This window comes from Leptonychotes weddellii, chromosome 3 (genome assembly GCF_054177405.1).
Source record: "Leptonychotes weddellii isolate Sample4059 chromosome 3, ASM5417740v2, whole genome shotgun sequence".
Classification (NCBI taxonomy): domain Eukaryota; kingdom Metazoa; phylum Chordata; class Mammalia; order Carnivora; family Phocidae; genus Leptonychotes; species Leptonychotes weddellii.
The window spans coordinates 115,006,320-115,019,451 of record NC_138371.1 but is presented as its reverse complement, the minus strand read 5'-3'; the positions used below and the strand labels follow the sequence as shown (position 1 = coordinate 115,019,451).

General features: G+C 34.0%; 1 protein-coding gene across 1 annotated transcript in view; it reads right to left on the bottom strand.

Annotated features, from left to right (window-relative positions):
• Nucleotides 1-13,132, bottom strand: part of NBEA (neurobeachin) — a 609,173-nt gene that overhangs the window by 287,490 nt on the left and 308,551 nt on the right. The window lies entirely within an intron of this gene.

The following is a 13,132-nucleotide window of genomic DNA, read 5'->3' as shown; positions in this document are numbered from 1 at the left end:
GGACAACTCATATGGTTATGAGCGCATAGAGAATGAGAGAATACTTGTAAAGTGTTTGACATGTACTAGGTACCCCCCCACACACCCCCGGCTCACCAAATAGTAGTTCACTTTTCTGAAAGGTACACTTTGATACATTGGTTCTTCTACACTGATTAAGAAGGAAAAACAATGGCATATCTTGACATTTGTCTATGAATCCCCACATCAGGCTGTGGTGGGACTTTCAAAGTGATTCTGCATATTCAAACCTAGATTTGTAAGTCAGCATATTAGGTATGAGCTGTACTACTAATCAAACTTTTTATTTTTTTAGGCAAGACCCAATTTACTCAATTATATGACTGGTAAAATACAAAGATTAGAAAACTGGGGCACAGTAGGGGGTCTCTGTAATGGGCTATCCTGAGTCTTTCTTTGGTGCAAAGGAAAGAAAAGTGCAAAAACAGACACTAGAGACTTGAAAATCTCTCTCTATATATGGCTGTTAGGAAAAAAAATTACATACAGTATTAAGTTATTGTCTTAAAACACCAAACCTTTCCCAGAGAATAAAATACGAATTATTCATGCTTTTGGATCAACTTATTATATGAAAACCTATTCTATAAAAATATAATCAGACATACACTTGTCTCAGATTCACTGGAGAACTGGAGTTTTGATCTGGGAAAAGTAGAGAGAAGGAAGATAAAACCTAAAGGATAATTTTGGAGCTTGAGATTGAGGTCTACGGACTTGATATGGAAGAGAGGAGGCATTAAAGACAGAAAGTGAGGTGAGAAGAGGGAATTAGCATTGGTTGAAAACCTACCCCCACCCCCCCATGTAATTAACTGTTATGAAAAAGCTCTGGGAATTAAGTAATTATGTTGGATGAAAACAAGGATCCACCGATAGGCATTTCATTTTCTTATCACCTATTTGCGGCTTCAAATAAGTCTATCACTTCAAATACATAAAAGGAGAAATTTATATTATAATCTACTATGAACCTAAACAGCTATTATACTTAGTGAAGCATAGAAAAAAATCACTTAGCTTATGATTATATTTATGTTTCCAGTTATGGGTAAAGATGGTGATAATTTTACATGACTCCTAAGATGAATGAATGAAGTGTAATAGTTCTCATAGTCCTCAAATTTTGGTGTACTTTAAAGATCCTGATCATTTGCAGAACATATTAAAAATGGTGATATAACTCCCATCCAGAGATTCTGACTGCATAGGTCTGAGGTGAGACCCAAGCATCTACATGTTTCATAAACATCCTTGTGATACTAATGCACATTGACATTTGAGGACCACTGAGTTCATGCAGTGTGAATGATGGGAAAGTCTGGATTTGATTTCTTAGGAAGTTCATTTCTCTCTCTCTATTTATGTGGGGAGCATGGCGCTGCTTAGTTAACTTCATTTAGTTGCACAGTTCCAAAATCGATCCCCAAGTTAACTAGCTCAGAAATAACATCATTAGAAGGATTACAAAAAGCATACATGTATTTAACATTGTAGGTTAGGGTCACTTCTTAAGATGAGTCCCCAGGTATTCTAATACTATTTTGGTCACTAGATTAAGTAAGTCAACTTTTATGGTACACATACAAAGGGAATTACTTTCGATTTGTTCACAGGCCAGAAAGGTCATTTATATCAAATCTATTTTTATTCTTTCCAATCTCTTCAGTGATGGGTTGCTTAGCTATTTACTCTTCTATGTAAAACCAGTCTCAACAACTAATATCAGTATGGAGGATTTGTATAACTTACTCATCTTATAGTTTAATATGGATTTAGAAAACATTGTTATTAGAATAGGATATGTTAAGGTTGTTTTAAGACACATAAACTGTCAAATCAGCTTAGAACAGTGGCTTTTAAACTGTGTCTCAAAGTAAAATATGAGAAATACACTTCATATCATAACCCTATATATCCACACAATAAACACTCCAGCAAATAATATTTACCTGAACAGATAATTATTTTTTCTATTATTTACTATTTCTATTTTTACTATTATTTACTATTTCTTATTTTTGAAAATGCTGAAAGCAACCCATTAAATTGATTTCATGCATTATTAATGGTCAAGAAAACAGTTTCAAAAATACTGATCAGAAAACTCTCTCCTATTAGGGTTAACCCTGGGCCAAATAATCAAGCTTCTAGCTTAAATTTTAGGATTCCAAGTAAACAGCTCAAAGTTGTAACGTCCAAGAGAAGGACAGTCAATGCTAACAGGAATACAAGTCTGAATAGCGATGGAATAGGACTTGGTGAATTGAGAAATACCAGCTCAAGATCAGAGATGTGGCAGTCACTAAAGAAAAGAAGGCTTGCTTCAAGCCATTTTATTCTATTTAACTTCTAATAACAGGAGTACAGAAACATGGATTGATGGTGTATAAAGAAAATTTGGGGGAAAAATTTGGAGGCAAATGAGCATAAGAGCACCATTAGCCACAATATAATAACAATGAGGCCAGGAAGAGTTGTGTACTTCAGGAGAGTCTCTTTAGTTAATTTCCCAAGTTCTGTGCTCCCTCAATGACATGGTTCCTTTTCCAAAAGAAAAGGGTTGTAAAAGTATCACAAATATTATGACTGCAAGCCCCAATAAGAGCTTTTCCCTTGATTAAAAATACAATTTCTTAATGCTGAATCTACCAGTATGAATTCTAAGAACTAGAGAATAATGCAATCTAAAATACATTCCTTTTAGAAAAGAAGGGAGAAAACAAGTAACATAAGACTTTTATTTACTGTTTTGACTGCTAAGTAGCACAATACACTAGGAAGGCTCTGAACAGGTCATTATTGCCACCCTATGCTACCACTTGTGTCTGTTTTAGTGTTCTGCATAAAATGTGATCAATAAACCAATAAGGGAGTAGTGATACTACCATACTAAGAACACACAAAAACCCATCAGTGCTCTTGATGGGATGTGTAAGGTACTCTAGAGTCCTCAACCTTCTCTGTCCATAGTCTTCAAAACCCAGCTCACATGCCACTTAAATAAATAATAATAAAACCAAATGATCATTTCTTGAGTGCCTATTATGTGTCAGGAACATTGAGAATTGATAACTTAGCAGGCTAGGTGCATTATAGGTATCATTTCATAGGATTTTTACCTCATTTGATATCTTATTAGATAAGCGTAAGTAGCTCATTACACTCAGGAAGAAACTAAGGCTTAGAGAGATTAAGCATAACTTGTTTGTGTAACTCGACCAAAGTCACACAAAAAGGCGATTGTGTTTGACTTGTTTGGGAAACAATCAGTTTGGTTGGCTTCTCACAGGGCATTCCAGAGAGTGAGATACAGAGTTAGGCATTCATTCATTCAACAGTAATTTATTGAGGGCCTTCTTTGTAGTAGTAAAGGACAATGAAATATGAGGGTGACACAGAGGTGCTTTAGGAGTGAGGAGGGAGCCTGGATCAGTGTGGGGAGGTAAGGAAGGCCAGTTAAGCAAAGGCCTTGCAGGTCATATTACAGAACTTCGCAAGCAACGAAGCACTACTGTGGTTTTTTGTTTTGTTTTTTTTTTAAGTCAGGTTTATTGAGATCTAATTTACATATAATAAAATTAACTCTTTTTAAATGTACATTTCCATGAGTTTTGACAAATGCATATTTTAGGTAGCCACCACTACAACCAAGAACATTTCCATCATGCAAAAATGTTCCCTTGTGCTCTTCTCCTGCCATCCACAGCAAGAACTGAACTGTTTTCTGTCCCTCTAATTTTGTCTTTTCCGTAATATCACATAAATGGAATCACATAGCATATTTTTGCTGTCTGCTTTCTTAAGCTTCACAAAATACTTTTGAATTCCATATATGTTGTGCGTATCAGTGGCTCATACCTTTTATTGCTGAGTAGTATTCCATATAATGCTATATCATAGTTAGTTTATCCACTTACCTGCTGACGGACACTTGGGTTATTTCTAGTTTTTGGCTATTATAAATAAAGCTGCTAGGAACATTCACATACAGGTCTTAATGTGGACTAATATTTTCATTTCTCTTGGGAAGATATCTAAGCTTAGAATTATTGGGTCAAATGGTTAAGTGTATGTTTAACCTTGTAAGATACTGACAAACTGTTTTTCAGGTGGATGTACCATTTTACACTCCCACCAGCAAGGTACAACCAGTGGCTCCACATTCTCATCAATGCTTAGTATTGCCAATCTATTGAATTATATAGATTACAGTATGTGCATAATGCCATCTCACTGTGTTTAAAATTGAATTTTTCGAATGAATAATGATCTGGAGCATGGTTTCATGTGCTGACTGGCCATCTGTATATCTTCTTTGTTACTGTGTCTGTTCAAATCATTTGCCCGATTTATATTGGGTAGTTTGTCTTTTTATTATTGAGTTGTAAGATCTTCTTTCTTCCCTTCCATTGATCTACCTATCTTTATACTAATCCTCCAACTCTGTTCATTTTTTATTTGTTGTGGCTATCTTAGGTCCTTTGTATTGTCACAGAAATTTAAAATTCAGCTTGTTAATTTCTACCAAGAAAACCAAAATCGCCGGCTGGAATTTTGATTAGGTTTGAGTCTATCGACCAGTTTGGGGAGAACTACCATCTTAACCATGTTAGGTCCTCTGATCCATGAATACATATTTCTGCATTTCTTTATTTTTAATTTTTTTACAAAAATATTTTTTAGTTTTTATCATATAGGTCTTTCACAAATTTTATTAAGTACAACCCTAAGTAGTTCTTGTTTTTGACACTATTATAATGGTTTTGCTTTATTTAAGTTTCCAATATTTCACATATATTATAAACACATGTTGTTATAATTTATTTTTGAATACTGACCTCATATCATGTGACTTTGCTAAATTCACTTTTTATAGTACCTTTTCTCAGCCACCTTAGAATTTTCTACTGGCCTTATTGAACTGGCTATGACCTCCGGCCCAATACTGAATACAAATAGTGGGTGAGAACATCCTTCCCTTGTTTTGATCTAGTGGGAAAGCATTCAGTCTTTCACCATTAAGTAGAATGTTAGCTGTATGGTTTTTGTAGATAGGATTTATTACACTGAGTTTAATTTCTAGTTTACTGAGAGTTTCATTATGAATATATGTTGAATTTTTCAACTGTTTTTCTTATGTCTATTAAAATATCATACATGTTTTTTCTTTTTTAATCTGTTGATATGGTGTATTACATTGATAGATATTTTTGAATATTAAACCAACTCTGCATCCTTGGGATAAACACCTCTTGCTTATGATGTAATCCTCCTAGATTTGATTTGACAACTTTTAAAGGTAATATTAATATTGTACCTATGTTTATGGTAGATACTGATCTGTAATTTTATCTCTTGTAATTGTTACTGTTATCAGGGTGATGAAATCTCATAAAATGAGGTGTAAAGTATTACCTACTCTTCTATTTCTGGAAGACTGAGTATAATTGGTACTAGTTTTTCCTTAAATATTGGGTAGAAATATTAAATCATTTTTTAACATCAATCAACTCTTAAGTAAATTAAGTCTATTATTTTTCTTTGTGCTAAGGATGAAAAAAATCTAGACTTTGAATAATGGACTGTTTTGAAGTCTGTTCATAAGTATGAGTAGTGTTTTTTTAAAATATGTAAACATTTAATATATGCAAACATAAACAATGAACTTTTTCTTATTCCTCTTCAAGCTTGGACTGTGACTCTTTATGACAGTCATATCATAAAAGTATTCTGGTTTTTCAAATGTTGGTGTATACAACAATAACTAAAGAATATAGTTTATAGGTTCTCCCTTTACCTACATGACAAATAATCAGCCTATACTCAACACTTCAATTCCCCTGGCACCTTAGGAAGAGCTTCTAGACTAAAATCTATAGCCCAGGCCATGGCTACTCTCCTGTCTTACCTGGCTTGCTCATTCTATTCCTTCACCTCGCCTTTCACCTTTAGCATATCCTTGGACCCGCCATACACATTGTACCTTCATGTCAGCATGGTCCCTCCAGCAACCTGTTAGTTTACTTATACCTGTTATTTAAACAACATACGAACCACAAATGCCAATTCTAGGCTCCTCTGTTGCCAAGTTGTCAGAATGGTATAGAAACTGAATCAAAGTTTCCTATAAAGACATGGATCATCTGACTCTTGACTGGCATTTTCTTGCAACAAGTAAGCTAAGAACAGCAACAAAAAAAGTAATATCTTTAAGAAATAAGAATGAGCAGGAAGTAAGGCATATAAATGAATATATTAAAAATTGAGCACTCTTGCCTTTTGTCTTTTATTTTTATTTATTTTTTATTTTTATTTATTTTATTATGTTATGTTAGTCACCATACAGTACATCATTAGTTTTTGACGTAGTGTTCCATGATTCATTGTTTGCGTGTGACACCTTTTTGTCTTTTAATATAAAGAACTATGAGTGTTTTATGAATTATTACTTAACTCTTACCAAAGTTAAAATAATGTTGCCTAGGAGGAAAGTATATTTAAAGTTGTCCTAACAAGACAAAAAGAATCTCAATACATACATATATGCAGATATATTTTAAACATGGTTAAAATGCGATTCAAATAAAATTTATGATCATTAAATTCTAAATTTATTTTCTTATTCCTTGAAATCTAGCCATTATTAGATAGGTTGCTTATCTTAGTTTTAGGTAAATAACATTTTATTTATAATCAATGTCTAAAGTTAAGTCTATAAATTAGCAATACTGTTTAAGATGATACAATTAATTTTGTAAAAGCACAAGATTTTTTCCCCATCATTCTTTTACAAAACTGAGCATGATTTAAAAAATTATTACATGAATAAAATGAATAACACAGTAGTAAGGAAAAGGCATAGATCAGGTTGGGAACTTCTGTTTTCCAGAAGTTTTCAGGATTCTTGCTTCAAAATTAAACCAGAATCTCAATTCTAAGAAAAAAAGTTTCTTTTACAATTTTGGAAGTTACTGCTATTTTTTTTTAATACAATTTTTGCCAAATCAAAGACACAAAACAAATAGATAAACTCAAAGTTTACTGCTTTAATTATTAAATAAGCCAAACCAAAGCTTGCTGGTTTAATTATTATATAGCATTTGTTAAATTAAAGAAGATATTCAAGTCAAGGCCATATAATCACTAAAGAATTATGCTTAGATGCAATATCCTTTTCCTTTTCAAAACCTAAGAAATGCAAGCTATACATTTTTCACTATTTTAAAGAACAAAATAAAAATTAGAATCTTATGAATCTTATGTTAAATTTAGTACCAAACACAAATACACACTGGCTTTTATGCATATTCATTAATATTATATCCTATATGCTTTCAAAAGAGGGATAAAGGTTTATTTTAGGCAAATGATTAATGTATTTCAAAGGATCACTCAAATTCCATAATTTAAAAAAGTCTTTATTTGCTTTATAGTTCAATTCATATTTTAATAATTTAAAATCCAATTATTATTGCCAAGATATTATAGGCAATTTTACATCCCATTAACCTTGCTTTGTTTTAATTATAAAGATCCTTTGTTAGATTCCTTTAAATGATCCAGTTTATAATTTCAGCCTGTCCTAGGGAGTACTTTAATTCAGCTGCACATTCATCAACTGTTTTTGTCCTGTTAATTGTAGACAACTGCACAATTGCTTTCTCTAGCTATGATTGATGAATTATATCCATGAGTATAGCTGGTAAGTAGGATAAACATTTATAACAATTTCCACTTAAAGATTTTTAACTTCATTCCCACAAGGACAAATTAAAGACTGATACTCTAACGACCAAGAGAAAGTGCTTTTTATATGTTTCATTTTAAATTATTAGAAAAAGTTAAGAAAAAGGCTGTATATCCATGCAAATGAGATAGAAGAGTGTATAAAGAATCTAATTTGTGCTTAACACACAGTAGGCCTCAACAAATAGAAGCCAGATAAATGGAGTAATGTGTCTTTACTGTAACTACATCCCAACTATCTCAATATGATACTTTTTTGATCTGAAATTCCCAAGTTCAAATTTATGAAAGAGAAAGGTCTAAATTGAAAGGAAATGAAACAAACTAGAGGTGAGAGTCAGCAAAACTCTGAATATACGTTATAAGTAATGACAACAACAACAAAACTTCCATTTTTAAAAGCCTATGTTGCAGAAGTTATAATAAATGTCATATATTATTTCCAACCTTCAGAGAAAATGGGCAAGAAAGGTGTTATGCTCTTCTACAGATGTGAAACTATGTCAGAGGGAGATTATGTTACATGCCTAGAGTCTGACAGTTTATCAATACAAGAACTGATATTTGAACTCCATACAAATGATACACATATGCAATGTGTTGTAATAAGCACTGTGGAAAGAGCCCTACAAAACACACGGTGACGAAACAGGCCCTGAAACTGCGGTATGGGAAGTATACACCAGAGGAACTGGAAGGTGCTATGAGAACATGGGAGGACACCTAATCCGGACTAGTGATGGGGGTGGGGTTGGCACTCAGTGAAGACGTTATTTTCATTGAAGTATGAGAAATGAGTGTCTTAAAGCAAATGCCCGTCTTCTCTGTATTGTGGACTGCTGGGGAAAACATTCCAGTATCAAGGACAGCAGTCTCTATCTGGTCCTCCAACATCTGGGCCAGATGTCTAAGGTTCCTGTCTTTTCTCTCCCCTGCTCTTCTACACTGGCTATTTTCAATATTCTCCTCTCTTCTCAAATATGGCACCCACCTTTCCAAATTTTCTTCATTTTCAGTAAATGGTCCTTTCTGTCACTTCATAGAGAAAATAGAAGGTATCATCAAAAACCCCTCTGAGTCCTGCCACCAATATAACTGTCTGCCCCCTTTCTCAGTGCTTTTCCACAGGGACCAACCCCCATACCTCTGTCTCACCCCTCTCAGAGTATTCAGTGACCATTTAAAAAATACTCAAGTCCTTCTTTCCTTCCAAAAAATACCCCACTACCCCAAAACTCACCTCCAGCAATCACCCTATCTTTCCTCTTCTTGGCCAAATTCCTTAGAGTTGCTGTATGTGTGGACTATACTCATCTTCTACTCATTCCTCAGCTCAGAACAACCTAGCTCCTGGCCCCAGTTCTCTCATTAAATCACCACTTTCACACAATCATTCCCTGAATTATCTGCTCCTGCAGTACCCTCGACTTTGGCACATTTATTGTATCAGTAATTGTAAGACTGTTGTCCCCATGAGACTGCAAGCTCTCTTGTAGCAGGGCCTGGGTCTATACCCAGCATCTTTAGCACACAGGTACTCACCAGTGTACCTGTGAATGAAATCAACATTGACAGTCTCATCACTGAATCCAGTGGTCCCTTTCATCCTAGCTTAAAAACCCTTTTGTTGCCTGTTCATTCTGTCTCAAACACTCTCGTAACCACTCTTCCCTTAATTCCTTCAATACTTGTGATTGTGAACTACGTGTTGGATATTATTCCAGAAACCAGGAGTATATCAGTAAAGAGGACACAAATTCTTAAGGAAAAGAATCACACCATTCCGTTGGCCCAGAATTTTATTCCTCTATTTTTTTTTCTTTCACCTATATGTTCTAACCATCTCTCAGTTCTCAGTGAAGATGGCATTCTATTTGGATACACTTTTTTTTGAACCTCCTGGGTTTTTTTTTTTTTTAATTTTATAGACTATTTTTAGAGCTATTTTAGGTTCACAGTAACCGTGAGTAGAAGATACAGAGATTTCCCAGATATTCCTTCCTCACATACAGGCCCACCCCCATTATCAACATCCCCTACCAGAGCGGTACACTTGGTACAAATGATGAACCTACCCTAATATAGTATTATCACCTAAGGTTCATAAGTTTACATTAGAGCTCACTCTTGGTGTTGTACATTCTATGGGTTTCGACAAATGTATAATGACATGTATCCACTATTATAGTATCAAACAGAGTAGATTCAGTGGCCTAAAAATCCTCTGTGCTCTGCCTGTTTATGCCTTCCTCCTCCCTAATCTCTGGCAACTACTAATCTTTTTACTGTCTCCATAGTCTTGCCTTTTCAAGAATGTCATATAGTCGGAATCATACAATAGGTAGCCTTTTCAGACTGGTTTCTTCTACCTAGTAATATGCAATTAAGGTTTCTCCATGTATTTTCATGGCTTGACAGCTCATTTATTTTTATTGTTTATTTTGTAAAGATTTTATTTATTTATTGGACAGAGAGAGAGAGGGGGAGTAAGAGAGCACAGGCAGGGGAACAGCAGAGGGACAGGGAGAAGCAGGTTCTCCACTGAGCAGAGAGCCCGATGTGGGGCTCAATCCCAGGACCCTGAGATCATGACCCGAGCTGAAGGCAGACGCTTAACTGACTGAGCCACCCAGGCATCCAGAGAGCTCATTTCTTATTATCACTAGATAATAAATATTCCATTGTCTGGTTGTACTACATAAATAAATGGGTATCTGCTTATCCATTCATCTACTGAAGGACATCTTGGTTGCTTCCACGTTTTGGCAATTATGAATAAAGTAGCTATCAACATCTGTGTGCAGGTTTTTATGCAAACATAAGTTTCAAATCTTTTGAGTAGATATAAGGGAGAACGATTGCTAGATCTGTAGTAAGAATATGTTAAGTTTTGTAAAAAACTACCAACCTATTTTGCAAAGTGGCTGTACCATTCATATTCTTACCACCAGTGAATGAGAGTTCCTGTAGCTCTACATCCTGGTCAGCACTTGGTGTTGTCAGTGTTCCAGATTTTGGCCATTCTAATAGGTGTGTAGTAGTATCTCATTGTTTTGATTTGCATTTTCCTGATGACTTACGATGACGGGCATCTTTTCCTAAGCGTATTTGCCATATGTAGCTCTTCTTTGCTGAGGTGTCTGTTAAGGTCTTCGGCTCATTTTTTAAACCAGGTTGTTTATTTTCTTATTGTTGAATTTTAAGAGTTCTTTGTATATTTTAGAGAACAGTCCTTTATCAGAAGTGGCTTTTGCAAATATTTTCTCCCAGTCTGTGGCTTGTCTTTTCATTCTCTTGACACTGACTTTTGTAGAACAGAAGTCTTTAATTTTAATTTAGTCCAGACTATCAACTCTTTCTTTCATGGATCATGTCTTTGGTTACTGTATCTAAACAGTCATCACCAAACCCAAGGTCATCTAGATTTTCTCCTATGCTATCTTCTATACATTTTATAGTTTTGCATTTTACATTCAGATCTCTGATCCATTCTGAGTTAATTTTTGTGAAAAGTATAAGATCTGTATCTAGATTTATTTTTTTGCATGTGGATGTCCAGCACTATTCAATGAAAAGGCCATCTTTGTTCTATTGTATTGGTTTTTCTTGGATACATTTTTTGAAAACCCTGACAGTCCTACCACCTGGAGAAAAGACCCTTTCAGTCTAGAGTAAGTGCCCTGTCTTCTACTTGTATTAATAGCTATACCACCTCTATCACGGCACCTTTATAATAGTGTATGTGTTATTCTAATTTTGCCTTTCCCCCAAAATTCAGAACCATGTGTGTCTCATTCACTTCTCTAGTCCCACCTCCTATAATAGGATTTAGTATGTAGTAAGTACTGAACAGACATTTGCTATATTAATGCACACAAGATCTGTTCTTTTATATTTATAGCTAGTCATGTTTCAATTTTTGTTCCAAAATAATCTTTATTGGAGGAGCAACTGGTATGAAAAATGAAAACAAAAATCTAGAATGGCACAAAGAACATTATGGTGAGCATTTTGAAGGTTTCTATAATTCCAACTCTTTTCCTAAAACAAAATAAAATGAACTCCAAACTCTATCACTGAACAATAAAATAGTTATCAGGACTAAAACCTCTGGTATTAGCAAATTTTTCCCCTTCCCTGTTCTAAGACAATAGCTATAATCTTAAGTGCTGAAGATTCAATTATATTAACTCTTCAGAGAGTTACTGATGACAAGATAATTTTTGTTTTTTCCTTCACAGTTGAAACTAATTGACAAAATTAGCATGTATGTGAATTGAGAGATTTTTATAATTGATATGAAAATGAATAGTCTGGGCAACATTTTTTTTCTATTTTTCATTGCCTTAAGATGGATAATAATTATTATCAATTCTTATCACAACAAAGTTTTATAAGAACTACAGTATGTTACTATGTAAAATTAGTATTTATGTTATAAAAGAAAACTGGTATTTTCCTGCATCTTTTGCTTTGCAGCGAATGTAAAATTTATTTTAACTTTTAGAGATGTGTTATTATGACTAAAAATAATTCATAGAATATGTAAATGAAAAATATATAATAAAATGAATTATAAAAACAGAAGTTATGTCTCTGAATTATTATAATAAACTGATGGGAAAAAACTATTACTAAAAAGGAATACTAAACTGCATTTATTTTTTTTAAAATGGGTTTCATTACCATATATAAACTAATTTTCAAGGAATATATTGTAAAATATTCTTTCATGACACTTCCCTGGATAAAGAGTTTTATATACAGTAAGCATTATTCCCTTATCATCAATTTAGTTAAATATAGTTTCAAATAAGAAATAAATAGATCATGCCAAATATTCAGTCGCTATTTTCCAAAGAATACACTGTATCATAGAAAAAACATTGTAAAGGATGCAGGTTGTTGGCTGACAGAAGCTATACATCTCAAAATGGTGACACTTAACATCTGTCTCAATGTATCCACTGCCAATAAAGTATTGGAAAAATCACAGTGAACAATTGTTTATCCTAAAGTGATAAATACAATAATGAGCTCAAACACAAATTTACTTACAGCATCATTTTAACAGTGGGATATATGAATTCCTAACCTGACTGTTCTACTCCCCATGTTTAACATTCTTCACATTTTCAGTTGGGTATCCGAGAGCATGGTATGTTCAGATAAAACTACTTCTCATGAACTGAGATGGGCTGAGGGAGTGAACACTGAGCAAGGCTTTGAAAACAGATGGAGTGGCAGATGGAACTGCAGGCTGGGTTCACTTGATCTGTGTTAAACAACTTTACTACCCAGTAGGATGGGGCTTAAATCTCACAAAAACCTTATAAAGTTTGTTCCTTTAGTTCATAGATGC